Source organism: Leucopleurus acutus (genome assembly GCF_964270905.1).
Source record: "Leucopleurus acutus genome assembly, chromosome: 19".
Lineage (NCBI taxonomy): Eukaryota > Metazoa > Chordata > Mammalia > Artiodactyla > Delphinidae > Leucopleurus > Leucopleurus acutus.
In genome coordinates, this window is record NC_139161.1 from 33,867,363 (window position 1) to 33,895,036 (window position 27,674).

Consider the following 27,674-nt stretch of genomic DNA (forward strand, 5'->3'; position numbering starts at 1 on the left):
ACTGGGTTTTTTGGTTTTTTTAATATTGAGCTGCATGAGCTGTTTATATATCTTAGAGATTAATCATTTGTCTGTTGACTCGTTTGCAAATATTTTCTCCCATTCTGAGGGTTGTCTTTTCGTCTTGTTTATTGTTTCCTTTGTTGTGCAAAAGCTTTTAAGTTTCATTAGGTCCCATTTGTTTATTTTTGTTTTTATTTCCATTACTCTAGGAGGTAGATCAAAAAAGATCTTCCTGCAATTTATGTCAAAGAGTGTTCTTCCTATGTTTTCCTCTAACAGTTTTATAGTGTCCGGTCATACATTTAGGTCTCTAATCCATTTTGAGTTTATTTTTGTGTATGGTGTTAGGGAGTGTTCTAATTTCATTCTTTTACATGTAGCTGTCCAGTTTTCCCAGTACCAGTTATTGAAGAGACTGTCTTTTCTCCATTGTATATGCTTGCCTCCTTTGCATAGATTAGTTGACCATAGGTGCGTGGGTTTATCTCTGGCCTTTCTACCATGTTCCATTGATCTACGTTTCTGTTTCTGTGCCAGTACCATATTGTCTTGATTACTGTAGCTTTATATTATAGTCTGAAGTCAGGGAGTTTGATTCCACCAGCTCCATTTCTTTCCCTTAAGACTGCTTTGGCTATTTGGGGTCATTTGTTTCTTCATACAGATTTTAAGATTTTTTGTTCTAGTTCCATAAAAATTGCCATTGATAATTTGATAGGGATGGCATTGAATCTATAGCTTGCTTTGGGTAGTATAGTCATTTTCACCATATTGATTCTTCCAATCCAAGAACATGGTATATCTCTCCATCTGTTGGTATCATCTTTAATTTCTTTCATCAGTGTCTTATAGTGTTCTGCATACAGGTCTTTTGTCTCCTTAGGTAGGTTTATTCCTAGGTATTTTATTCTCTTTGTTGCCATGGTAAATGGTAGTGTTTCCTTAATTTCTCTTTCAGACTTTTTCATCATTAGTGTATAGGAATGCAAGACATTTCTGTGCATTAGTTTTGTATCCTGCTACTTTACCAAATTCATTGATTAGCTCTCGTAGTTTTCTGGTGGCCTCTTTAGGATTCTCTCTATATAGTATCATGTCATTGGCAAACAGTGAAAGTTTTACTTCTTGATTTCCAATTTGTATTCCTTTTATTTCTTTTCTTTCTCTGATTGCTATGGCTAAGACTTCCAAAACTATGTTGAATAATAGTGGCAAGAGTGGGCAACCTTGTCTTATTCCTGTTCTTAGAGGAAATGCTTTCAGTTTTTCACCATTTATAATGATGTTTGCTGTAGGTTTGTCATAAATAGCCTTTATTATGTTGAGGTAGGTTCCCTCTATGCCCACTTTCTGGAGAGTTTTTATCCTAAATGGGTGTTGAATTTTGTCAAAAGTTTTTCTGTATCTATTGAGATGATCATATGGTTTTTCTTCCTCTATTTCTTAATATGGTGTATCACATTGATTGATTTGCGTATATTGAAGAATCCTTGCATCCCTGAGATAAATCCACTTGATCATGGTGTATGATCCTTTTAATGTGTTGTTGGATTCTTTTTTGCTAGTATTTTGTTGATGATTTTTGCATCTATATTCATCAATGATATTGGTCTGTAATTTGCTTTTTTGTAGTATCTTTGTCTGGTTTTCATATCAGGGTGATGGTGGCCTCATAGAATGAGTTTGGGAGTGTTCCTTCCTCTGCAGTTTTTTGGAAGAGTTTCAGAAGGATGGGTGTTAGCTTTTCTCTAAATGTCTGACAGAATTCACCTGTGAAGACATCTGGTCCCGGACTTTTGTTTGTTGGAAAATTTTTAAACACAGTTTCAATTTCATTACTTGTGATTGGTCTGTTCATATTTTCTATTTCTTCCTCATTCAGTCTTGGAAGTTTATACATTTCTAAGAATTTGTCCATTTCTTCCAGGTTTTCCATTTTTTTGGCATAGAGTTTCTTGTATTAGTCTCTTAGGATGCTCTGTATTTCTGTGGTGTCTGTTGTAACTTCTTCTTTTTCATTTCTAATTTTATTGATTTGAGTCCTCTCTCTGTTTCTCTTGATGAGTCTGGCTAATCTTTTATGAATTTTGTTTATCTTCTCAAAGAACCAGCTTTTAGTTTTATTGATCTTTGCCACAGTTTTCTTTGTTTCTATTTCATTTATTTCTTCTCTGATTTTTATAACTTCCTTCTTTCTGCTAATTTTGGGTTTTGTTTGCTCTTCTTTCTCCAGTTCCTTTATGTGTAAGGTTAGATTGTTTATTTGAGAGTTTTCTTGTTTCTTCAGGTAGGCTTGTATAGCTGTAAACTTCCCTCTTAGAAATGTTTTGCTGCATCCCATAGGTTTTGGATCATTGTGTTTTCACTAACATTTGTTTCTAGTTATTTTTTGATTTCCTCTTTGATTTCTTCAGTGATCTCTTGGTTATTTAGTAACATATTGTTTAGCCTCCATGTGTTTGTTTTTTCAATTTTTTTTCCCTGTAATTCATTTCTAATCTCATAGTGTTGTGGTCAGAAAAGATGCTTGATATGATTTCAATTTTCTTAAATTTACTGAGGCTTGATTTGTGACCCAAGATGTGATCTATCCTGGAGAATGTTCCATGCACCCTTGAGCAGAAAGTGTAATCTGTTGTTTTGTGATGGAATGTCCTATAAATATCAGATAAATCTATCTGGCCTAATGTGGCATTTAAAGCTTCTGTTTCCTTATTTTTTCATTTTGGATGATCTGTCCATCAATGTAAATGAGGTGTTAAAGTACCCCATTTTTATTGTGTTACTGTTGATTTCCTCTTTTATAGCTGTTAGCAGTTGCCTTAGGTATTGAGGTGCTCCTATGTTGGGTGCATATATATTTATAATTGTTATATCTTCTTCATGGATTGATCCATTGATCATTATGTAGTGTCCTTCCTTGTCTCTTGTAACATTCTTTATTTTAAAGTCTATCTTATCTGATATGAGTATTGTTACCCCAGCTTTCTTTTGATTTCCATTTGCATGGAGTATCTTTTGCCATCCCCTCACTTTCAGTCTGTATGTGTTCCTAGGTCTGAAGTAGGTGTCTTGTAGACAAAATATATATGGGCCTTGTTTATATATCCATTCAGCAAGCCTGTGACTTTTGGTTGGAGCATTTAATCCATTCATGTTTAAGGTAATTATCAATATGTATGTTCTTATGACCATTTTCTTAATTGTTTTTGTAGGTCCTTTTCTTCTCTTGTGTTTCCCACTTTGAGAAGTTCCTTTAGCATTGGTGTAGAGCTCGTTTGGTGGTGCTGAATTCTCTTAGCTTTTGTTTGTCTGTAAAGCTTTTGATTTCTCCATTGAATCTGAATGAGATCCTTGCCAGGTAGAGTAATCTTGGTTGTAAGTCCTTCCCTTTCATTACTTTAAGTATATCATGCCCCTCCCTTCTGGCTTGTAGAGTTTCTGCTGAGAAATCAGCTGTTAATGTTATGGGAGTTCCCTTGTATGTTATTTGTCATTTTTCCCTTGCTGCTTTCAATAATTTTTCTTTGTCTTTATGTTTTGCCATTTTGATTACTATGTGTCTTGGCATGTTTCTCCTTGGGTTTACCCTGTATGGGACTCTCTGTGCTTCCTGGACTTGGGTGGCTATTTCCTTTCACATGTTAGGGAAGTTTTTGACTATAATGTCTTCAAATATTTTCTCTGGTCTTTTCTCTCTCTCATCTTCTGGGACCCCTATAAAGCAAATGTTGTTGTGTTTAATGTTGTCCCAGAGGTCTCTTAGGTTGTCTTCATGTCTTTTCATTCTTTTTTCTGTTCTGCAGCTGTGAATTCCACCATTCTCTCTTCCAGGTCACTCATCCGTTCTTAATCCTCATTTATTCTGCTATTGATTACTTCTAGTGTAGTTTTCATTTCATTTATTGTATTGTTCATCTCTGTTTGTTTGTTTTTTAATTCTTCTAATGTTTGTTAAACATTTCTTGCATCTTCTCGATCTTTGCCTCCATTCTTTTTCCAAGGTCCTGGATCATCTTCACTATCATTTTTCTGAATTATTTTTCTGGAAGATCGCCTATCTCCACTTCATTTATTTGTGTTTCTGGGGTTTTATCTTGTTCCTTCATCCAGTACATAGCCCTCTGCCTTTTCATCTTGTCTCTCTTTCTGTGAATGTGGTTTTTTTCCCCACAAACTGCAGGATTGTAGTTCTTCTTGCTTCTGCTGTCTGCCCTCTGGTTGATGAGGATATCTAAGAGGCTTATGCAAATTTCCTGATGAGAGGGACTGTTGCTCTGATGGGCAGAGCTCAGTAAAACTTTAATCCGCTTGACTGCTGAGGGGTAGGGCTGGGTTCCCTCTCTGTTGGTTGTTTGGCTTGAAGCAACCCAACACTGGAGCCTACCTGAGCTCTTTGATGTGGCTAATGGTGGACTCTGGGAGGGCTCACACCAAGGAGTACTTCACAGAACTTCTGCTTCCAGTGTCCTCATCCTCATGGTGAGCCACAGCCAGCCCCTGCCTCTGCAGGAGACCCTCCAACACCAGCAGGTAGGTCTGGTTTAGTCTCCCCTGGGGTCACTGCTCCTTCCCCTGGGTCTGGATGAGCACACTACTTTGTGTGTGCCCTCTGAAGAAGTGGAATCTCTGTTTCTCCCAGTTTTGTCAAAGTCCTGCAATCAAATCCCAGTAGTCTTCAAATTCTGATTCTCTAGGAATTCCTCCTCCTGTTGCCAGACCCTCAGGTTGGGAAGCCTGACCTGGGGCTCAGAACCTTCACTCCAGTGGGTGGAATTCTGGGGTATAAGTGTTCTCCAGTCTGTGAGTCACCCACCCAGCAGTTATGGGATTTGATTTTACTGCGATTGTTCTCCTCCTACCATCTCATTGTGGCTTCTCCTTTGTCTTTGGATGTGGGGTATCATTTTGGTGAGCTCCAGTGACTTCCTGTCGATGGTTGTCTAGTAGCTAGCTGTGATTCTGGTGTTCTCACAAGAGGGAGTGAGAACACATCCTTCTACTCTGCCATCTTGGTTCCAATCAGCATAGACATTTTAACAATATTAATTTTTACAATCCATGAACATGGAATGTCTTTCATTTATTTGTGTATTTTTCAATTTCTTTCATTAATGTCTTACAGTTTTCAATATACAGGTCTTCAGTATACAATGTTTCAGCAGGCTCCTAGATATGTGTGTTAAATTAGATGCCTGCCCCTCAGGCAGGTGCTTTAATGTAAGCAGGTGATCCTCTTTCACTTTAAGTCTGGGAATGATTGGTTGCCTCTGAGCTGGGCCACAGGCCAGGTGTGTGCACGAGTGATTTAAGAGTCATTTCTTAGATCACTACAGTGTTGTGGTTCTCAGGACACAGACCCTACTGTTTTACAAAATTAGATGTTTTGGGGGCTCATCTCTAAGGTGCAGGTATTAAAACCTGAGGTGCCAAATGTAGGATTTGAACATTCACTTTCCTTGGAAAAGCTCTCAGTTCTGAATTTTCCCCTGATCACTGTGCTGCAGTTACTGTGTTGAGGAGGTAGCGTGGGGTTTATGGCAATATTGTGTCCCAGCTTCTCCTACCATCTTCTATGTGGTTTTCTTCTGTCTGATGTGCAGTCATCACTCATCCAGGCTTTAGATTTCTTTTAAGAGGAAATTATTCTATATGGAGATTCTTTAAAGCTTACTTAATTGCCAGATTCTCTTCCCATTATTGGCTCTCACCCAGGCTGGCAAAGAACTGGAGGTTTATCCTCTGGAAAACTTCAAACGGAGATTCTAGGGACCACAGGAATCTGTGCACAGTTGAGGGTAGGGATAATGTACTAAAATACAAGGACACAGGCTTCCCTGGTGGCGCAGTGGTTGAGAGTCCGCCTGCCGATGCAGGGGACGCGGGTTCGTGCCCCGGTCTGGGAAGATCCCACATGCGGCGGAGCGGCTGGGCCCGTGAGCCATGGCCGCTGAGCCTGTGCATCCGGAGCCTGTGCTCCGCAATGGGAGAGGCCACCGCAGTGAGAGGCCTGCATGTTGCAAAAAAAAAAAAAAAAAAAGTATCTTTCAGAGAACAAGTAAATTTAAAATATGATAGTAAAAATTAAAACATCAATAGAAATCTTGGATGATAAAGTTAAGGATCTCTTCCAGAAAGTAAGATAAAAACACAAAAATATGTAAAATGGGAAAGGAAATATAAAACAAAGGGATAGTCTGAATCCACATCCATGTAAGAGAATTAAAAAAAGAGAAAACAATAAAAATGGAATGGAAGAAACTATAAATAAATAATTAAAAAATAAATTTTTGAATTTGAAGAATATGTCTCTTTATTAAAAAGGTTTTAAAATGACTGAACAAAGGATGAGAAAAGATCTTTCCAAGGCACATCATCTTGAAATTGCAAAAGATTAGGGACAAAAAAAAAAAAGGAAAGTTTTCAGAAAGAAAGTCAAAACATAGTGAAGCAATAGCAATGAGCAAGAAGAGGAATCAAAATTGAGTTGAAATTCTCAATAGCAAAGTCTCTGTTATACTGTCAGGAAATTATTTCCAATCTGGACATCCATAAACAACCAAATCATCAATCAAAACCTGAGAGTAGAACTTCTGCTCACAGTAATGAGAGAGTAGGTTATATTAGGCCAATCCTCCTAGTAAGAACAAGCAAAAAAACTGGCTAAGATACTTTTTCAAAATATGTGTGAAAGCATTAGAAAGCTATCAGGGTGGGGAAGACCTGAAAATTCAATAACCTGGTGGAAAAGGAATTCCAAAGAGGGATGCCTGACATCTGACTCTGTTTTCTCCTGAAACATTTCCTACATCTAAAGCAGTGCCCTGAGAGGCTGGAATACTGACTCTGCCATCCAAAGTGCCTAAAGTGAACTGTGTATTATTTAATTCACTGAACCATAAAATTAGATATGCACAGCCACAATCCATTACTAAATGCAAATGGTATATGGGCCTGAACAGGTCTGGGTAAAAAATAAGACGGTATGTTGAGGACTGAAAGAGGTAGACAGATGGATGTCTTCTACTTGCCCTTCCAGATCCTCCTTCCACCATTTTCAACTTTTTAAATCTGGAATGGTCTGGCTCTCAGTTGGGTTTGGCCAACAGGAGGCACCAGCAGCAGATCAGAGGAGGGATGAGGACTGAGGTTTGGTTGTTCCTCTGGCTCTCTCCTTGTTGGCCTGCTGGTTGACAATGACTATTTCTTTTCTGTAGGGCACCCTGCCTGGCTGGAGGCCCTCTCCTGTAGCCACTAAGGAAACAGTTCAATCCCCAGCTTCCAGACTCCTTTCTCTTTGACCTTCAGACTTAGGATGGTAAAGGATCTCACTGTTTCTAGCAAAATGGTGCTTCTCTATTCTTACTAATTTCCCTTAATTCAGCTCATACCCTTGAAAATATTTCCTTTATTAAAATTTCTTCAATTACCTCATTTCACAGTGCCATCTGTTTCCTGTCAAGACCCTCTTGATATAATTTCTAATTTAAAATGCAAACTTTATCATAGTATTTAATTATCTCTTTCTGGACTCTGTTCTCTTCATTGATGTGCTTAAATGTTCTTGCACCAACAGCACACTGTTTTAATTAATCGAGCATTATAGTATAGTTTTATCTCTGATAGGTCAAGCAGTTCTTGCATGTTTTGGTTTCAGTATGCCCTTGCACTCTTAAAAATTATTGAGGAGTCCAAAGAGCTTTTGTTTATTAGAGACAAAGTACCAAATTTTCCCATACTAGAATTAAAATGAAGATATTTTAAAGTATTTTATAATTCATATAATAATAAATCTATCACATGTTAACATAATATATTTTATGGAAAAATATTTATATGTTCCCCCCAAATTAATGAGAAGTACTTTATTATTTGAAATTGCTTCAAATATTTTTAATATCTGGCTTAATAGAAAAGATCTGTATTAGCACATCTGCATTTACACTGAATTTGTTGTAGCATGTTGTTTTCCTTGAACTAAATGAAGCAAATTTCACCTCATACATATCGGTAGTTGGAAAAGGAAGGAATATTTTAATAGCCTTTTCAGACAATTGTGGATATTTTTCTTTGATCATATATACAAGTTTGACAAACTAGTTTCTTAGAGATTATTTTTCATGTGGAATATGAAACCACATCAATGAACTTCTTAAATTGAAAATTCATTGGTCTATCTCTCACTTGAAATGGATCTTGGTCTCAAATATGATTTTGTAATATCATGTATTGGTCATTTGGAAAATATTGATTTGTTAAGGTATGCAGATCTTCCAAATGTTGAGATAATTTATTAGACAATGTCAAAAAGAATCACATTAATCAATATCACTAAGGATGTCATCAGAAAAGTCTCAACTATTGGGAAGCTCTCAAGCTAATGGTGGCAGATACAAGTTCCTCAAAATTTTAATTTTCACTTGAAAATGCAAATTTTATCATTGACAACAAATAATGGCAACTGTTTTTCTTGAAAGTGACAGGCTCAATTTATTTATTTTTGAGAAAACATCTGCCAAATATTTCAAGTTTGAATAGTCAGAGTTTGTCTGTTTATCACTCTTTGAAGTAAAAATGGTGGCTAGTTCAGTCCACAATTCAAACAATTTCACAAATCCTGTTTCTCAAGAGTATTATTGTACTTCAATACACAATAGAGGTGCTTTAGTTGTACTTTCTATTTTTTCATACAAAATATTAAAAATGTATATTCTCAAAGGTCAAGATTTAATAACACTAGCAACATATACTTCTTCACCAAGGACATTCTAAGTAAAACTGTCTCTTTTTTTTTTTCACTGTGTATACGTGGCAGTGAAAACATAACTTCACGTACAGTTTTGTCTCCCTGTCTTGATTCGTGCAAAGGTGTCAGCAGTTTACCCACCACTGCTACCACACCATCAGTATAAATAGCAACACAAAAAATAGCAAATTACATCTTAGTACTGTTATAAAAAGAGTTTTACTTTTGTGGACCCCTGAAAAAGATCTTAGGAAACCCCAGGGTCTACGGACCATAATTTGAGAAAAACTTTAATGGGATAACTATTCTGTGCTATGCTAGAGGTAATATATAGCGTAATGTTAGAATCTGGAGATCTTAAAGTGAGATTGTTTTGGAACTAAATTCTGACTTGACCACTTATTTTGGGCCTTCTGACCACTCCCACTCTATGAGTTACAATAATTCTGACTCTCTGGAATGCATGGAAGCAGATGCCCAGTAAATTTGAGTTAATTAATATAAAAGGGTAAAAAGATGATATGTCTATATATTTAATTATAGAGCAACAGTGTCCAGTTATCTCAAAGTGAAGAAAAGTATACTTCCTTATATGAAGGTTTTTTTAGTCCTCCTCTCAACCTCAAGATATAATCATTTCCAGTATTTTCAAAGTATTGTGAATATGTTCCTATTTAAATAAATTTTTTTGTTTTGTTTTGATTCATAATGTTTCTCTCTCCCCCTTAAGTTTAGCTCCTTGAAACCAGGAAAGGTATTATTATTTGGTTTGTTTATTTGCTTTGTGTTGATTTTTGTTTGTTTTATTTATTCTATTTCCAAACACAGCCTGAGCTCTGACAAAGGGTGAGCATTCAGTAAATGGTGATTAAAATAATGACTGAATGGCAAAATCAGAGTTGACCCTGAAATCTTTTTTTTTTGATTCATTTTACACACATTCTTTTTAGAATTAGGAAGGAGAATTAAGAATTAGGAAGGAGATATGGTAGATTTCTTTGTTTCTTAAAGACAAACTTAATTTGGTGATGGAATTATATACAATGGCGTCTGTTCCCCTGAGTGCAGAACACCAACAATACATACTTAGGTATCTAAAAGAAGGATATTTTTTGTTATTAGTTTCCTTTATCACATTTTCAGACTTTTGCCAAAAAGTAATTAGACAACAGAGGATAGAGCCATGGCATCTTCCTGGAGAAAGATGATCAAATATTCAGTGAGGAAATGTTATCATTTCTTCTGGTTCTTATTTTGCATAAGAATAAAAAAGTTATATTTTTTCAAACAACATATAAGACGATTAAAGAGAAGAATCTGAAATTCTACTCTAAGATCAAAGAATAAGAAGTGTTCTATGTACTATTCTGATTCATCCTTTAGGGTCAGTTGGGCCACAATAAGAACAATAATAGTGATCCAGAAAGAGAAAATGTAGATCTTTAAGGCCCACATGGAAGTGTTTCTACAGGAAGTTATGCTCAGTGGAGGTGGAGGTGGAGAGTCCCATTCTCATTACTATTGCACTAAAAGAGCACAGGGTGACTATGCTGTAGGGCTTTTATTCTGCTTTCTCTTTTCTTTTCTTTTAGGAATAAAATATTCATAATCTTCAAGGGCAGGATCATATCTAAATAAATAAGAAGGTAAATAAATAACTGCCTTTTTCTTGTAGCACATGATGAGTCCATCTGGGAAATGCCTCTCTTCAGTCAGCTGCCCTGTTCTTTGGGAGGCCTGATGCTGCGGAATATAATACATACCACTGCTACTCTAGCTCTTATCATTTTTGCAATCTTTTCAGGTAACGTCAGTGTCTATCGATATTCATTCTTCCAGTTTAGAAAAAGTAGTTTAAAAACTCTAGTGATTTAAAGGACATAGTTTTTCTTTTTCTTTTCTATTTTCTTTTTTTTTTTTTTTTTTGCATGGCCCATGCCACTGAATTTATAGGATTCAAGTTGACATATAATAACTTCTCCTGTCTGTGTCCTCTACATGTTCTTGAAATCTCATTCAATCAGGAAACACTTTCATATTTCAATCATATAACACCTTTTTTTTCTTTTCTAAATGAGGGTAAGCTCTGAATTCTGGATGTAGGGTTAAAACATGAAGTGTAAACATGAGTTAAACTTTTCAAATGTCAGAAATGGAGGGACTTTAGAGATTGTTCAGTTCAATAACCAATTTGAAGATGAGAAAACTTTCTTTGAGAGGTGAACAATACCTACCATTATGGTCTATGTCCTGGGAGCTAAAGATTGTGTTAAACACGGCGCATGTATTATCTCCTCTGATTCTAACACCTTTGTTACCGAAAGGGGGACCCCCTCCCAGGGCTGGAGAGTGGGCTCTTGTCTAACACTCAGAAATGAAGTGTCTGAGACACATGTGCTGACAAAGCAAAAGACTTTATTGGGAAGGGGCACGCAGGCAGAGAGCAGCAGTGTAAGGGAACCCAGGAGAACTGCTCTGCCATGTGGTTCACAGTCTCAGGTTTTATGGTGATGGGGTTAATTTCTGGGTTGTCTCTGGCCAATCATCTTGCCTGTGCCCATATTTGGTCTGACCTAGGGTCCTTCCTGGTGGAGCATGCATCTCTCAGCCAAGATGGATTCTAGTATGAGCGTTTCTGGGAGGTTCGTAGGACATATTATGGGCTTGCATCTCCTGCCTCCTTTTGACCCTTCCCAAATTCTCCCAGTTAGTTTTCGGCAGCAGCACCATGTTCCTTATGGGGACCTTCTGTTGTGAGACAACTCAAGCAAGTGGTTATTGCTGCGCCTGGCCAAAGTGGGTGGTTTCAGTCAATGGTTCCCTAATACCTTTACAGACAGGTAAACCATCTCCAGCCTATAGAAGTGGAATCTAAGGCTCAAAGAGGCTAAATAATTCACCTATGTGTCATATCTAGTAAGAAAGAGTCAGGGTGAGGACTTGAATCCAAGTTTTTCTGCTTGACATTCTAACTCAAGTCAGAGCTCCAAGGGCTTGTGCTGAGAAACTTCAGAAGGAGAAGGTCCTAGCTCAGTGGAGATAGTGTCTTTAAGGTTATCACTTAGTTTCTGGGAATTGGTAGATTTACAATGTCAGCTAGTGAGGTGATAATTGAATTTTCAGCTCAACTCAGAATGACTTGGAGAATGTAATTTATTTTTCAGTACCTACGGGAATTTTAAGGTTCTATATTGAGCAGCAGCCCTAGCAGTTCTCTCTAATATGGTATAAACTGTATGGGTTGGGGGAATGTTGCTAAGGCATCTCCCATCCTAACAGAAATATCAGTGACATGTATTCCTCAGATTCATAGCCTCTTACACTATTTGCTGTGTGATTTGGGCATATCATTTCAGCTTAATATCACTTTTCTCAACAGTAATTTGGTGACAATAAGAACTGCTTAACAACTTAATGGTATTGTTGTGAAGATTTAGCAGAATAATGTATATAAAAGAAAATTTTAAATGTGTACAAATTTAAATATCATTGTGCTAAAAGTCACCAGGCTTTTGTTAAGCAGGTTTGACTAGTGAAGTCAGCTCATGCAGAAACCTGTAGTAGGTGCTGTAGATTAGCACACTAACCTCTTAATGTGGATAGGAATCACCTGAGGAGCCTGTTAAACTGTAGATTCAGATTAATTTGGTTTGAATGGGGCTTAAAAGTTCCCATCTCTACAAAGTTCCCGGAGTATGCCAGTGCTGCTGGTCCACAGATACATTTTAATAGCCAGGGTCTAGATTATAAAATTTCAGTATTAATGTACCTTATGGAGTTGAAAATTTTGGCTGAAGTAACAGATATTTTTAAATAAAATTCTAAAAATATTGGGGTAATGAAAACTGAAACTATTTAGAAAAAAGGATAGTTTTATTTAACTGCCTCATTTTTGTAAAAGAGGAAAATGGACACACACACACACACACACACACACACACACACACACACAAATGTAGAGTTCCTTTCTGAATGCCTTCCCCATCCCCTACTCCCCATCTAGCTGGTGGAAGAGGCCAGGTCACCTGGCCTGAGGATGGTGCTCTCTCCACTGGGCTAGACTTCTACAACTGAACATCCTTCACACACTGCATCTAATTATCATGGACCCCATGCATTTCTCAACTTTATGCAAAACTGTAAGGCAGTAGTGGAGGGTGATCCTTCTCAGTCTGTAAGGGTTCTAGGAAGCATACCATCCATCTTTAGATAGAAACTGCAAGCCCCAGCTCCTAATTTTCAGTCCAGACTTCATGCAGCATCACTAACACAGCTCTTTCTTTCAGTGAGATTACATTCCAGTTCAGGGTGGCAAGTTCTGGCAGTAAGATAAGACAAGCTGCTTCTTTCAAATGATTCTTCAAATTATACCTCTATCTACACACAATTCTGAAATATCCTAAAATACAGAAAAGCTAAAAAGATGATATAACAAATATCTGTATTTCCATTTTCCCAAATTACTGACTGTTAACCTTGTGCTACCTATGCTTTTTTTACTTCATTCTTCTTTATTGGCTATGTGATCCATGTTAGATACTGTCCTGGGTACCTGGGATAATGCTGTGAAAAAGATGAGCAAGGTCTCTGCTCATGAACTTGCATCTAAATGGGGAAAATGGAAATATAAACATTAAAAACAAAGGGAAAATATCAGAGTGTTATGTGCTATGCAGATAATTCAAGCAGTGACATGACAGGGAGAGACTGGGTGATTATTAAAGACTGGGTGGTCAAGGATGGCCGCACTGCAGAGCTAATATTTAAACTAAGGTTTAAATGGAAGTTCAAGCATGTGGAGATATGGCAAAAGAAGCATTCTGAGCAAAGGGGACCACTCTGACAAAGGCTTTAGAGGGAAGCAAGCCTGCTGTTAAAAATAGAGAAAGAATGCTGGAATGTTGAAGACAATGCAGAATGGTAGAGAAAAGGTCAAAGAGCTGGGCAGGGGCCAGTTACTTTATGGTGAAGAGCTTGGTTTTTACTTTATATGAAGTCAGAAGCCATCGGAGGCTTTTAAGTAAGGAATTAACATCATTTATCATTTATCACTGAAAACATGATTACTTAGCTTGCTTTGTGCATAGAATGAATAATTGGAAGGTGGAACAGGTAAGTTAGGGGTCTATGGAACAATTCAGGCAAGAGATGACAGTAATTCGCAGAAAAGGACGCAGATAGGAAATATGTTTGCATGTAGAGTTTTGATGGAACTTGTTTATGGATTAGATGTTAGGAATGAGGGAAGAAAACATGTGAATGATTGTCCCTTTTATTGGGAGAGAAAATACTGGGCAAGCAGCAGGTCTGGAGGAGGAAATCAAGAGTTTGGTTTTGGCCATGTTAATTTTGCAATACCTATTGGATGGATCAACCTGTCCCCTGGAGTTCTAGAAAGAGATCAAGGCTGGAGATCTGAGAGTCTTTAGTGTTTATATAATATTTAAAACCCTGGAATAGGCATCTGTCTCCTGGAGAGAACATGTTGACCGAGAAGTGGGTCCTGGGCACACTAACATTTTGAAAGACAGACAGAGGAAGAGGAGCCGACAAATAAACTGAATGGTTGTGGCCAACAAAGTGGGAAGGAGTGTGCATTACTCAGGGGTCCGCAGAAAAACAGAAGAGTTTATATATTATTGTGTGTGTGTGTGAGATAGATAGATAGAGAGAGAGAGAGAGAGAGAGAGAGAGAGAATGTGGATGTGTGGAGGCTGGCAAGTCCAAAGCCAGCAGGTTGAAGACCCAAGGAAAGAGTTGATATTCCCGCTTGAGTCTGAAGGCAGTCTTTTGGCAGAATTTCCTCCTCCTTAGGAGAACCTCAGTCTTTTTTCTCAAGGCCTTCAACTAATTGGATGAGACCCACCTGCATTATGGAGAGTGACGTGCTTTACTCAAAATCTACTGATTTATATATTAATCTCAAATCTACTGATTTATATATTAATTTCATCTAAAAATACCTTTGCAGCAACATGTAGACTTGTTTTACCAAATAAATATCAGGGCACCATGGCCTAGCCAAACTGACATGTAAAATTAACTATCACAGGATGTTACCATGGAAACCCAGAAAAGAATATGTTTAAAGAAGGAGAGGGTGACCAAATATGTTGACTACTGCCAATAAATTAAGTAGGATAAAAGATCTCACCTTTAGGATTCGATGTCTAGGAAGTTATTATTGTCCTAGACAAGAACAGTATCTAAATGATAGGTACAGAAGCCCAATTGCAGTATGCTGAGAAGAAATAATATGCCTACAAATTTTTTTCTTTTTTTTCTCAATCTTTGAGAAATAATGAAAAATAAAGCCACTTTTTAACACATCCCATTCCCCTCTCTCCTCTCCATTTACAGAACATCTTGACTAAAGTTATAAAGTTGGAATCCTGAAGATTATTTAGGTAGACTTCAAATCTCTTTTTCTAATGACAGAGCAAATGAAAATAAGCCATAGTTGTCTCAGCTATTTGAAATCTTGGCATCCTATGTATATATATATTTTTTCTGTAAACAGACAACTTCTTCTTAGAATGAATTAAGGTAGAAATAAAACATAGTGAAACTACAATTTATTATAGTACATTGATCAAGTGAAATATAATTTATACTAAAAAGTTCATATAATGGAATTAATGAATAAAAGTTAAATACCTTTTAAAATCAAGTCACAGTCTTCCCACAAAACTCATTTCGCCATTGCATATCACCTACTAGATTTTGTACACACTCATGCTTTAAAAAGAAAATCACTGTTCTTAGGCCAAGGTGACTGAGTTCTGGTATGGGACCAGACACTAACTCTTTGTATGACCTTAGCAAGTAAGTCCCCATCTTTAGGGTTTGTTATTTTACCCATAAAATAAATGATGAAGTTCAATTAACTGATCCCTAATGTTTCTGCAACTGTGACAAACTATGCTTCTATGCAGCTACAGTGCTAGGATTTTAAAAAAGGGAGACAGGTATAAGATTGAATAAGATCAAATTTTCTTTGTTTAAGTGTGACACATACAATAAATAATATCACAAGAAAGTTCTGCTGCTTTGTCATCAAAGGCATTAAATAATAAAACATACCAGATTAAAGTAATAAATCATGAGTTCCTAGAAAATATACTTGGGTAGAACTCTACCAATTTATTGAGCATAAAAATCAGCTGGAGAGCTTGTTTAAAATGAAGATTTTTGAGTTTCTTCCTCAAGGATTCTACTAGACTACGCTATGGCCAGGCTAAAGTTTAAGTACCTACATTTTTAATGTCTCAGGTTCCAATTGGTTTTGATGTGAATGAGTCCAAAGACATTTGAGAAACAATGAGTTAGAAAAAAAATCAAACTAAGGTTAAAAAAATTCATGTCCCTCTCATGTGGGGAAGAATTCCTCATTTGAGTAAGTTGAAATGCAGAGCAATATTTTTTTCTTTTCCAATCATATTCTGTTTAGGTAAAAAACTATTTGGTTCCCTAAGGAACTGCAAATGTATGGCATTTGTTTGGATGGGTTAACATGCTACATCAAATGATCTGCGATATGGGCAAGCAACTAGGGCAAAGGATACACAATATTCCAAGTGTAAAGAACCCTTTATTAGTATGGACAAGATATGATACCTGACTATAGAGACTTTCTCAGGATTAATGTCAATGAGTGAATATCTCCTTGTCCCAATTGATGGGAGTTTAGTCTAATCTCTGTCACTAGTTATTCTACTTTGGGCGAGTTAATTATTATCTCTGGATTCAGTTATTTTAGTTGTGTTATGATGACCAAGATGGTTTCCTAATTTTATTTCTGTTTGAAAGACAGTTATCTTCTACTACTAACATGCAGATGTTAACCAACTCCCAATAGGTTTTGAAGTACAATAAAGCTATTTTCTCCAAAACAATGGCCAAACTCATGGCCCTGGTCAATATAATATACCACACATATTCATTAAAAATGTTTTTGAAATGTATCATATATGCAGAAGTATACATAAAACACATATGCCCAGTGTAAGATCTTAGAAGAACTCCATGTGTCCAGAAAAAAAACCCTTCCTACGCCTAGAGGTAAGCACTATCCTGGCTTCTATTATAATCATTTTCCTGTTTTTCTTCATAGGTTTTAATCATTTATACATACTTACCTAAAAAATATTGTTTAGTTTGTCAGTTATCAAGCTATATAAATGGAACAGTTATATATTCTTTTGATTCTTTTCTCTTTCACTCAATATTTTTTTGTGAGGCACATTCATATTGCTATGTGAGCTACTTTCACAAAATGTCTTTGTTATGTAATATCCCACTGTATGAAAACATCATTATTTATCTATTCTACTGCTGGTGAACATTATGAACAGAAATGCTACTAATATTCTTTTATCCTCATGCAAGACTTTTATTGGAACATATTTCTAAAAAGTAGAAATATGTAATTATAAGGTATTCACATCTTTAACTTTATTAGAGAATGCCAAATAGTTCCAAAGGGATTGTGCTAATTTATAATGCCTTTGCACTATCTCCTTGCCAACACTTAATTTTGTTGGATTTTTACCTTCTTTTTGCCAATCTGATGAGTTTGTACTGGTATAATTTATTCTGTATTTATTGGCCTGATTGTTAATGCAGATGAGTACTGTCTTATGTATTTATACTACTTGGCAGTACATCAGCATGTTGTTCCCTTAATGTTACTTTATCAGTAGTTTTTCATATATACTGGATACCCTGTGGTTTGTCTTCTCTTTATGGTGTCCTGACTAAAAGTTCTTTTTTATTTTTTTAACATCTTTATTGGAGTATAATTGCTTTACAATGTTGGTTTAGTTTCTGCTGGATAAAAAAGTGAATCATCTGTATGTATACATATATCCCCATATCACCTCCCTCTTGAGGCTCTCTCCCACCCTACCTATCCCACCACTTTAGGTGGTCAAAAAGCACACAGCTGATCTCCCTGTGCTATGCAGCTTCTTCCCACTAGCTAGCTATTTTACATTTGGTAGTGTATAAATGTCAATGCTACTCTCTTACTTCGTCCCAGCTTCCCCTTCCCCCACTCCATGTCCTCAAGTCCATTCTTTACATCTGCGGCTTTATTACTGTGCTGCCACTAGGCTCATCAGAGCCATTTTGTTTTAGATTCCATGTATATGCGTTAGTATACCATATTTGTTTTTCTCTTTCTGACTTATTTCACTCTGTATGACAGACACTAGGTCCATCCACCTCACTACAAATAACTGAATTTCGTTTCTTTTTACGGCGAATAATATTCCATTGTATATATGAGCCACATCTTCTTTAACCATGCATCTGTTGATGGACATTTAGCTTGTTTCATGTCCTGGCTATTGTAAATAGTGCTGCAATGAACATTGGGGTACATGTCTCTTTTTGAATTATGGTTTTCTCAGGGTATATGCTCAGTAGTGGGATTGCTGGGTCATATGATAGTTCTATTTTTAGTATTTTAAGGAACCTCCATACTGTTCTCCATAGTGGTTGTATCAATTTACATTCCCACCAACATTGCATGAAGGTTCCCGTTTCTCCACACCCTCTCCAGCATTTGTTGTTTTTAGATATTTAGATGAAGGCCATTCTGACCGGTGTGAGGTGATACCTCACTGTGGTTTCAATTTGCATTCTCTAGTGATTAGTGATGTTGAGCATCCTTTCATGTGTTTTTTGGCAATCTGTAAATGTTCTTTGGAGAAAGGTCTATTTAGGTCTTCTGCCCAGTTTTGGATTGGGTTGTTTGTTATTTTGATATTGAGCTGCACGTGCTGTTTATATATTTTGGAGATTAATCCTTTGTTAATTCATTTGCATATATTTTCTCCCATTCTGAGGGTTGTCTTTTCATCTTGTTTGTAGTTTCTTTTGCTTTGAAAAAGTTTTTAAGTTTCATTAATTCCCATTTGCTTATTTTTGTTTTTATTCCCATTACTCTAGGAGGTGGATCAAAAAAGATCTTGCTGTGATTTATGTCAAAGAGTGTTCTTCCTATGTTTTCCTCTAAGAGTTTTATGGTGTCCGGTCTTACATTTAGGTCTCTAATCCATTTTGAGTTTATTTTTGTGTATGATGTTAGGAAGTGTTCTAATTTCATTCTTTTACATGTAGCTGTCAGGTTCTCCCAGCACCATTTATTCGAGAGACCCTCTTTTCTCCATTGTATATCCTTGCCTCCTTTTTATAGATTAGTTGACCATAGTTGTGTGGGTTTATCTCTGGGCTGTCTATCCTGTTGCATTGATCTATATCTCTGTTTTTGTGCCAGTACCATATTGTCTTGATTACTGTCTGAAGTTAGGGAGTCTGATTCCTCCAGCTCCGTTTTTTTTCCCTCAGGACTGCTTTGGCTATTTGGTGTCTTTTGTGTCTCCATACAAATTTAACATTTTTTGTTCTAGTTCTGTAAAAAATGTCATTGGCCATTTGATAGGGATTGCATTGAATTGGTAGATTGCTTTGGGTAGTGTAGTCATTTTCACAATGTTAACTCTTCCAATCCAAGAACATGGTATATCTCTCCATCTGTTTGTATCATCTTTAATTTCCTTCATCAGTGTCTTATAGTTTTTTCCCTACAGGTCTTTTGTCTGCCTAAGTAGGTTTATTCTTAGGTATTTTATTCTTTTTGTTGCAGTGGTAAAGGGGAGTGTTTCCTTTATTTCTCTTTCAGATATTTTGTCATTAGTGTATAGGAATGCAAGAGATTTCTGTACATTAATTTTGTATCCTGCAACTTTACCAAATTCATTGATTAGTTCTAGTAGTTTTCTGGTAGCATCTTTAGGATTCTCTATGTATAGTATTATGTCATCTGCAAACAGTGACAGTTTTACTTCTTCTCTTCCAATATGTATTCTTTTCATTTCTTTTTCTTCTCTGATTGCCGTAGCTAGGACTTCCAATACTACACTGAATAATAGTGGTGAGAGTGAACATCCTTGTCTTGTTCCTGATCTTACAGGAAATGCTTTCCATTTTTCACCATTGAGAATGATGCTTGCTGTGGGTTTGTTGTATATTGCCTTTATTATGTTGAGGTAGGTTCCCTCTCTGCCCACTTTCTGGAGAGTTTTTATCATAAATGAGTGTTGAATTCTGTCAAAAGCTTTTTCTGCATCTATTGAGATGATCATATGGTTTTTCTTCTTCAAATTTTTAATATGGTGTATCACATTGATTTATTTTGTATTTTAAAGAGTCCTTGCATCCGTGAGATAAACCCAACTTAATCATGGTGTATGATCCTTTTAATGTGTTGTTGGATTCTGCCTGCTAGTATTTTGTTGAGGATTTTTGAATGTATATTCATCAGTGATATTCGTCTGTAATTTTCTTTTTTTGTAGTATCTTTGTCTGGTTTTGGTATCAGGGTGATTGTGGCCTCATAGAATGAGTTTGGGAGTGTTCCTTCCTCTGCAAGTTTTTGGAGGAGTTTGAGAAGGATGAGTGTTAGCTCTTCTCTAAATGTTTGATAGAATTCACCTGTGAAGCTATCTGGTCCCAGACTTTAGTTTATTGGAAGATTTTTTCTTTAATTAATTAATTTATTTTTGGCTGTGTTGGGTCTCTGTTGCTGCGCATGGGCTTTCTCTAGTTGCGGCGAGTGGGGGCTACTCTTCATTGTGGTGTGTGGGCTTCTCATTGCAGTGACTTCTCTTGTTCCAGAGCATGGGCTCTAGATGTGCAGGCTTCTGTAGTTGTGGCACATGGACTTCATTAGTTGTGGCTCACAGGCTCTAGAGCACAGGCTCAGTAGTTGTGGTGCACGGACTTAGTTGCTCCACGGCATGTGGGATCTTCCCAGACTAGGGATTGAACCCATGTCCCCCTGCATTGGCAGGCGGATTTTTAACCACTGCACTGCCAGGGAAGCCTTATTGGAAGATTTTTTTTTTTCTTTTTGCGGTACGCGGGCCTCTCACTGTTGTGGCCTCTCCCGCTGTGGAGTACAGGCTCCGGATGCACAGGCTCAATGGCCATTGCTCACGGGCCCAGCCGCTCCGCGGCATGTGGGATCGTCCTGGACTGGGGCACAAACCCATGTGCTCTGTATCAGCAGGCAGACTCTCAACCACTGGGCCACCAGGGAATCCCTTATTGGAAGATTTTTAATCACAGTTTCAATTTCATTCCTTGTGATTGGTCTATTCATATTTTCTATTTCTTCCTGGTTCAGCCTTGGAAGGTTATACCTTTCTAAGGATTTGTCCATTTTTTCCACATTGTCCATTTTATTGGCATTGAGTTGCTTGTAGTAGTCTCTTAGGATGCTCTGTACTTCAGTGTCTGTTGTAACTTCTCCTTTTTCATTTCTAATTTTCTTGATTTGAGTCCTCTCCCTCTTTTTCTTGATGAGTCTGGCTAATGGTTTATCAATTTTGTTTATCTTCTCAAAGAACCAGCTTTTAGTTTTATTGATCCTTGCTATTGTTTTCTTTGTTTCTATTTCATTTATTTCTGCTCTGACCTTTATGATTCCTTTCCTTCTATTAATTTTTTGTTTTGCTTTTTTCTTCTTTCTCTAGTTCCTTTAGGTGTAACGTTAGATTGTTTATTTGAGATTTTTCTTGTTTCGTGAGGTAGGATTTTATTGCTCTAACCTTCCCTCTTAGAACTGCTTTTGCTCCATCCCATAGGTTTTGGGTCGTCTTGATTTCACTGTCATTTTTTTCTAGGTTTTTAAAATTTCTTTTTGATTTCTTCAGTAATCTCTTGGTTATTTAGTAGTGTGTTGTTTAGCTTCCATGCATTTGTATTTTTTACGGATTTTTTCATGTAATTGATATCTAGTCTCATAGCGTTGTGGTTGGAAAAGACACTTGATATGATTTCCATTTTCTTAAATTTGCCGAGGCTTTTGTGACCCAAGATATGATCTATCCTGGAGAATGTTTCATGTGCACTTGAAAGGAAATTGTATTCCAGTGCTTTTGGATGGAATATCCTACAAATATCAATTAAGTCCATCTGGCCTAATGTGTCATTTAAAGCCTGTGTTTCCTTATTTATTTTCGCTTTGGATGATCTGTCCACTGGTGTAATGGGGTGTTAAAATACACTACTATTATTTTGTTACTGTCAATTTCCCATTTTATGGCTATTAGCATTTGCTTTATGTCTTGAGGTGCTCCTCTGTTGTATGCATACATATGTACAATTGTCATATCTTCTTCTTGGACTGATCCCTTAATCATTATGTAGTGTACTTCTTTGTCTCTTGTAATAGTCTTTTTTAAAAATTCTATTTTATCTACTATGAGTACTGCTGCTCCAGGTTTATTTTGATTTCCATTTGTATGGAATATCTTTTTCCATCCCCTCACTTTCAGTCTGTATGTGTCCCTAGGTATGAATTGGGTCTCTTGTAGCCAGCATATACACGGGTCTTGTTTTTTTTTTTTTTTTTTTTTTGTGGTATGCAGGCCTCTCACTGTTGTGGCCTCTCCCGTTGCAGAGCACAGGCTCTGGACGTGCAGGCTCAGAGGCCATGGCTCATGGGTCCAGCCACTCTGCAGCATGTGGAATCTCCCCGGACCGGGGCACAAACCCGTGTCCTGTGCATTGGCAGGTAGACTCTCAACCATTGCGCCACCAGGGAAGCCCACGGGTCTTGTTTTTGTATCCATTCAGCCAGTCTATGTCTTTTGGTGGGAGCTTTTAATCTATTTACATTAAAGGTAATTTTCTTTATGTATCTTCCCATTAACATTGTTAAAATTGTTTTGTGTTTGTTTTTGTATGTCTTTTCCTTCTCTTGTGTTTCCTGCCTAGAGAAGTTCCTTTATCATTTGTTGTAAAGCTGGTTTTGTGGTGCTCACTTCTCTTAATTTTGCTTGTCTGTAAAGTTTTAATTTCTCCTTCAAATCTGAATGATATCATCCATGGATAGAGTAACCTTGGTTGTAGTGTCTTCCTTTTCATCACTTTAAATAGGTCATGCCACTCTCTTCTGGCTTGCAGTGTTTCTGCTGAAAGTTCAGCTGTTAACCTTATGGGGATTCCCTTGTATGTTATTCATTGGTTTTCCCTTGCTGATTTAAATTTTTTTTTTGCATTTAATTTTCATTAATTTGATTAATATGTGTCTTGGCCTGTTTCTACTTGGGTTTATCCTGTATGGGAATTTCTGCATTTTCCAGACTTGAGTGACTATTTCCTTTCCCATGTTAAGGAAGTTTTCGACTATAGTCTCTTCAAATACTTTCTCAGACCCTTTCTTTTTCTATTCTTCTTCTGAGGTCCCTATGATTAGAATGTTGGTGTGTTTAATGTTGTCCCAGAGTTCCCCAAAACTGTCCTCAAATCTCTTCCTTCTTTTTTCTTTATTCTGCTCTGCTGTAGTTATTTCCACTCTTCTTGCTTTCAGGTCACTTATCCGTTCTTCTACTATTCTACTTATTCTACTATTGATTCCTTCTAGAGTGTTTTAAATTTCATTTATTGTGTTGTTCATCGTTTGTTTGGTCTTTCGTTCTTCAAGGTCCTTGTTAACACTTGTATTTTCTCCATTCTATTTTTGAAATTTTGGATCATCTTTACTATCATTATTATGAATTCTTTTTCAGGTAATCTGCTTATTTCCTCTTCTTTTGTTTGGTCTGGTGGATTTTTGCCTTACTCCTTCATCTGCTGCATATTTCTCTGTGTTCCCATTTTTTAAACTTACTGTGCTTATGGTCTCCTTTTCACAGACTGCAGGTTCTTAGTTCCCCTTATTTTTGGTGTGTGCCTCCAGTGAATGAGGTTGGTTTGGTGGCTTGTGTAGGCTTCCTTGTGGGGGCTGGGCTGGTGCCTGTGTACTGGTGCATGGGGCTGTATCATATCCCTCTGCTGCACAGGACTGTGTCCAGTAGTGTGTTTTGGGGTGTCTGTTAACTTAGTATGAATTTAGGCAGCCTGTCTGCTAATGGGTGTGGTTGTGTTCCTGTCTTGCTAGTTATTTGGCATGGGGTGTCCAGCACTTTAGGTTGCTGGCTATTGGGTGGAGCTGGGTCTTAGTGTTGAGAGGGAGATCTCTGGGAGCGTTCATGCCGATTATTAATACATGGGGTTGGGAAGTCTCTTTTGGTCCAATTTCTTGGACTCAGCTCTCCTACATTGGAGGCTCAGGTCCAACACCTGGCCAGAGCTCCAAGACCCTGCCAGCACCTGGCACAGAAGAAAAGGAAGAAAAAATAAAAAGAACAGACAGAGACCTAAAATAAATGGTAAAAGCAAAACTAAACAGACAAAATCACACAAAGAAACATACACACACACACTCACAAAAAGAAAAGAAAGAAAATGAACAGACAGAATCCCAAGACAAATCCCAAACAAAACTAAACAGACAAAATCACACAAGGAAACATACACACACACACACTCACAGAAAGAGAGAGAGAAAAAAGGAAGAGACCAACCAAACCAATAAACAAACCTACAAATGAAAACAAACACTAAAGTCTAAACTAAGATAAACATAAAAACAAAAACAAATCAAAGGCAGAAAGGAAACCCCAATTCTACAGTTGCCCCCAAGGTCCACCACCTCAATTTTGGGAACACTTGTCTATTCAGGTATTCCACAGATGCAGGGTTTACCAAGCCAATTTCAGGGATTTAATCCACTGCTGCTGAGGCTGCATGCAGAGATTTCCCTTTCTCTTCTTTGCCCACACAGCTCCTGGGGTTCTGCATAGTTTTTGGCCCCACCTCTGTGTAGGCTGCCCTCAGATGTCTGTTAACCACCCAGACAGGAAGGGGTTTAAGTAGCAGCTGATTAGGGCTCTTTTGCTCACTCAGGCAAGGGAGAGGGGGATACGGCAGTCACAGTTGTGATGCGTGGGCAGTGTGTGTGGCAGCAGAGGTCGGTGTGAAGTTACAACAGCCTGAGGCATGCCATATGTTCTCCCGGGGAAGTTCGCCCTTGATCATGGGACCCTGGCAGTGGTGTGCTGCACAGGCTCCCGGGAGAGTGGGGGTAGTGACCTGTACTCGCACACAGGACCCTTAGTGACAGTGGCGGCAGCGGTAGTGGTCTGTGCCCGCCTCTGGGGTCCAAGATGATAGCCGTAGCTCTCACCTGTCTCTGGGCCTCACTTAGGCAGTGCTCTGCCATCTGTGGGCATATGGAGCAGGAAGCCCCCCTCCTCTTGAATCCCGAAATAATGGTCTCTTGCCTGTCCAGCAGGTCTAGACATTTTCCCAGACTCCCTCCCATTTAGGTGTGGTACACTAACCCCCTTCAGGCTGCCTTCATGCAGCCAATCCCAGTCCTCTCCCTGGGGTCTGACCTCTGATGCCAGAGCCTCAGCTCCCAGCATCCACCTGTCCCAGTGGGTGAGCAGATAAGCCTCTTTGGCTGGTGAGTGCTGGTTGGCACCAATACTCTGTGCGTAAATCTCTCCACTTTGCCCTCTGCACCCCTGTTGCTGCACTCTCCTCCATGGCTCTGAAGCTTCCCCTACCACCCACTTCCCGTCCCCACCAGTGAAGGGGTTTCTAGTGTGTGAAAACTTTTCCTCTTTCACAGGTCCCTCCCAGAGGTACAGGTCTTGTCCTTATTCCTTTGTTTGTTTGTTTTTTCTTTTGCCCTACCTAGGTCTGTGGGGATTTTCTTGCCATTTTGGAAGTCTGAGGTCTTCTGCCAATGTTCAGTAGGTGTTCTGTAGGAGTTGTTCCACATGTAGATGTATTTTTGATGTATTTGTGGGGAGAGAGGTGATCTCCACATTTTACTCCACTGTCAACTTGAAGGTCTGCCTGACTAGATGTTCTTAATTTCAGGGGAACAAATTTATCATCTCTCCCTTTATGATTACTGTATTTTTTTGTCCTTTCCTACTCTGAGGTCATGAAAATATTTTCTAAAACTCTAAAAATTTACCTTTCCTTTATTAACTAATTTTTATATATGAGATAGAAGTTGAAATTTATTTTTAATTTTTTAAAATTAAGCTAAAATTGATTCACAGTAAAACAAAAATATTACTTGTACAATTCAAAACATTTTGAGAAATGTAACCAACACACCAAACAAGATGTTATAACATTTCCCTTATCCTGGAAATGTTCTTGTCCCCTCTAGGCAACCACCATCCCCACAGCCTTCTTTTACTCAATGTATTTTAACTTACCCTTGTCTTACCTCTTCATTCCTTCCTGTAGATCAGAGTTTCCATCTAGTATCATTTCTACTCAGCCTCGGGACTTTCTTTTAGCATTTCTTATACTATAGGCTAACGGCAATAAATTCTCACAGCTTTATTTCATTAAAATGTCTGTATTTTGCCCTCATTTTTGAAGGTCATTTTTCCTGGATATAGAATTCTGGGTTGGCAGTTGTTTTCATTAAATATTTTTACTGATGACGTTGAATTTTACCTAGTCCTATACTCCTGGAAAACAGTGGTTAAAGGAATCTCCCCAGTGTTCTGTGTTCAGGAAGATGGCTTACTACACAGAACACTCTTTCTCATATGACCTACGTAAGACTCATGAATATCCCCCTTTTACCTATGATAATGACAGTCATGGATCCTCCAAATTCCTGCTTTCTGCTTCATGAATGATTAACTAAACTGTTTGTCCCCACTAATCAATCATAACAAAATGCTTGTTAACTAAACTTGGGTAAGATTCTCTCGTTCCCCCACGTCTCTGTACCAACATATAGTCTCTTCTTAAGAGCTTGGGAAACAGGCTGGCTTCAGGGTAAATCATTATCTGATCATACCACTCTTCCATACACCCTGTTCTTTCTGGCCTGTTTACTCCTCTCTATAAAAGAAAAATCCTTTTTACCTGACCGTTGAGATGCTTGCAGATCTCATGGTCAAAGTATTCTCTCTATTGCAATAGTCTCTCCCTCCTCTCCTTGCAATAATCATTTTGAATAAAGTGTCTCCCTATTAAGTCCATATTTGTTTTTTACTTGACACTGTGTAACAAACAACTGTGAAACTTAAGGCCTTTTAAAAGAAAATCATTTTATTATATTTCATGATTTTGTGGGTTGACTGGAATCATCTGGGTTGTTCTTCTGCTCCATGTGAAGTCAGACAGAGATACACTAGTCTGGGCACGCAAATGGGTTGAAAAATCCAAGATAACTCACTTTCATGGCTGGCTGTTGTTGTTGGCTTTGTGCTGGGAGCTCAGCTGGGGCTGCTGACTGGAGTGTTTACACATGACCTCCATTTCAGCTTGGGCTTTTCACTGCATGGCAGCTGGGTTCTGAAGGGGAGCAAATGTTCCAGGAAAAGGAGGCACAACCTGCCAATCCTCTTAAAGGCTAGACCCAGAACTGGCACAGTGTCACATCAAGCATATTGTATTGGCTAAGAAGGCACAGAGCCAGCACCCCTTCAAGGGTAATTGAAATAAACCCCATCTCTCCTTGAAGGGGGTGATAAAAATATGGCCATCTTCCATCCAACATACTTTCAACTACTTTAAAATATCTTTTCATTGTTTTCTGACCTCCATTGTTTATGATGAGAAACCAGACATCACGATTATTATTGTTCCTCTGTACGTATTTGTTTGCCCTCCCCCATGCCGTTTCTTTCAAGACTTTATCTTTCATTTTCAGCAATCTGACTATAACGTGCTTGGATGTGGTTTTCTTTATATTTATCCTGCTTGGGCTTCACTGAGCTTCTGGGATTGTAGGTTCCTGTTTTTTACCAATTTGGAAGGTTTTTCAGTCATTATTTCGATTTTTTTCTCCTTTTTTCTCCTATACTCACATACTACTTGATTTGATGGAGAAGGGAAAGCCTCAGGCCTTGTTCGTGGATTTAGGAGCACGGTAGTTGGTGTGGGTTGAAAATGGACTGCACTGCAGTGCAGCCTGACTAAGGCTGCACTGCAGTGCTGAAAGGTGATGATGAGGGAGGGGAATCTTCCCAGTGGGCAGAGCTTC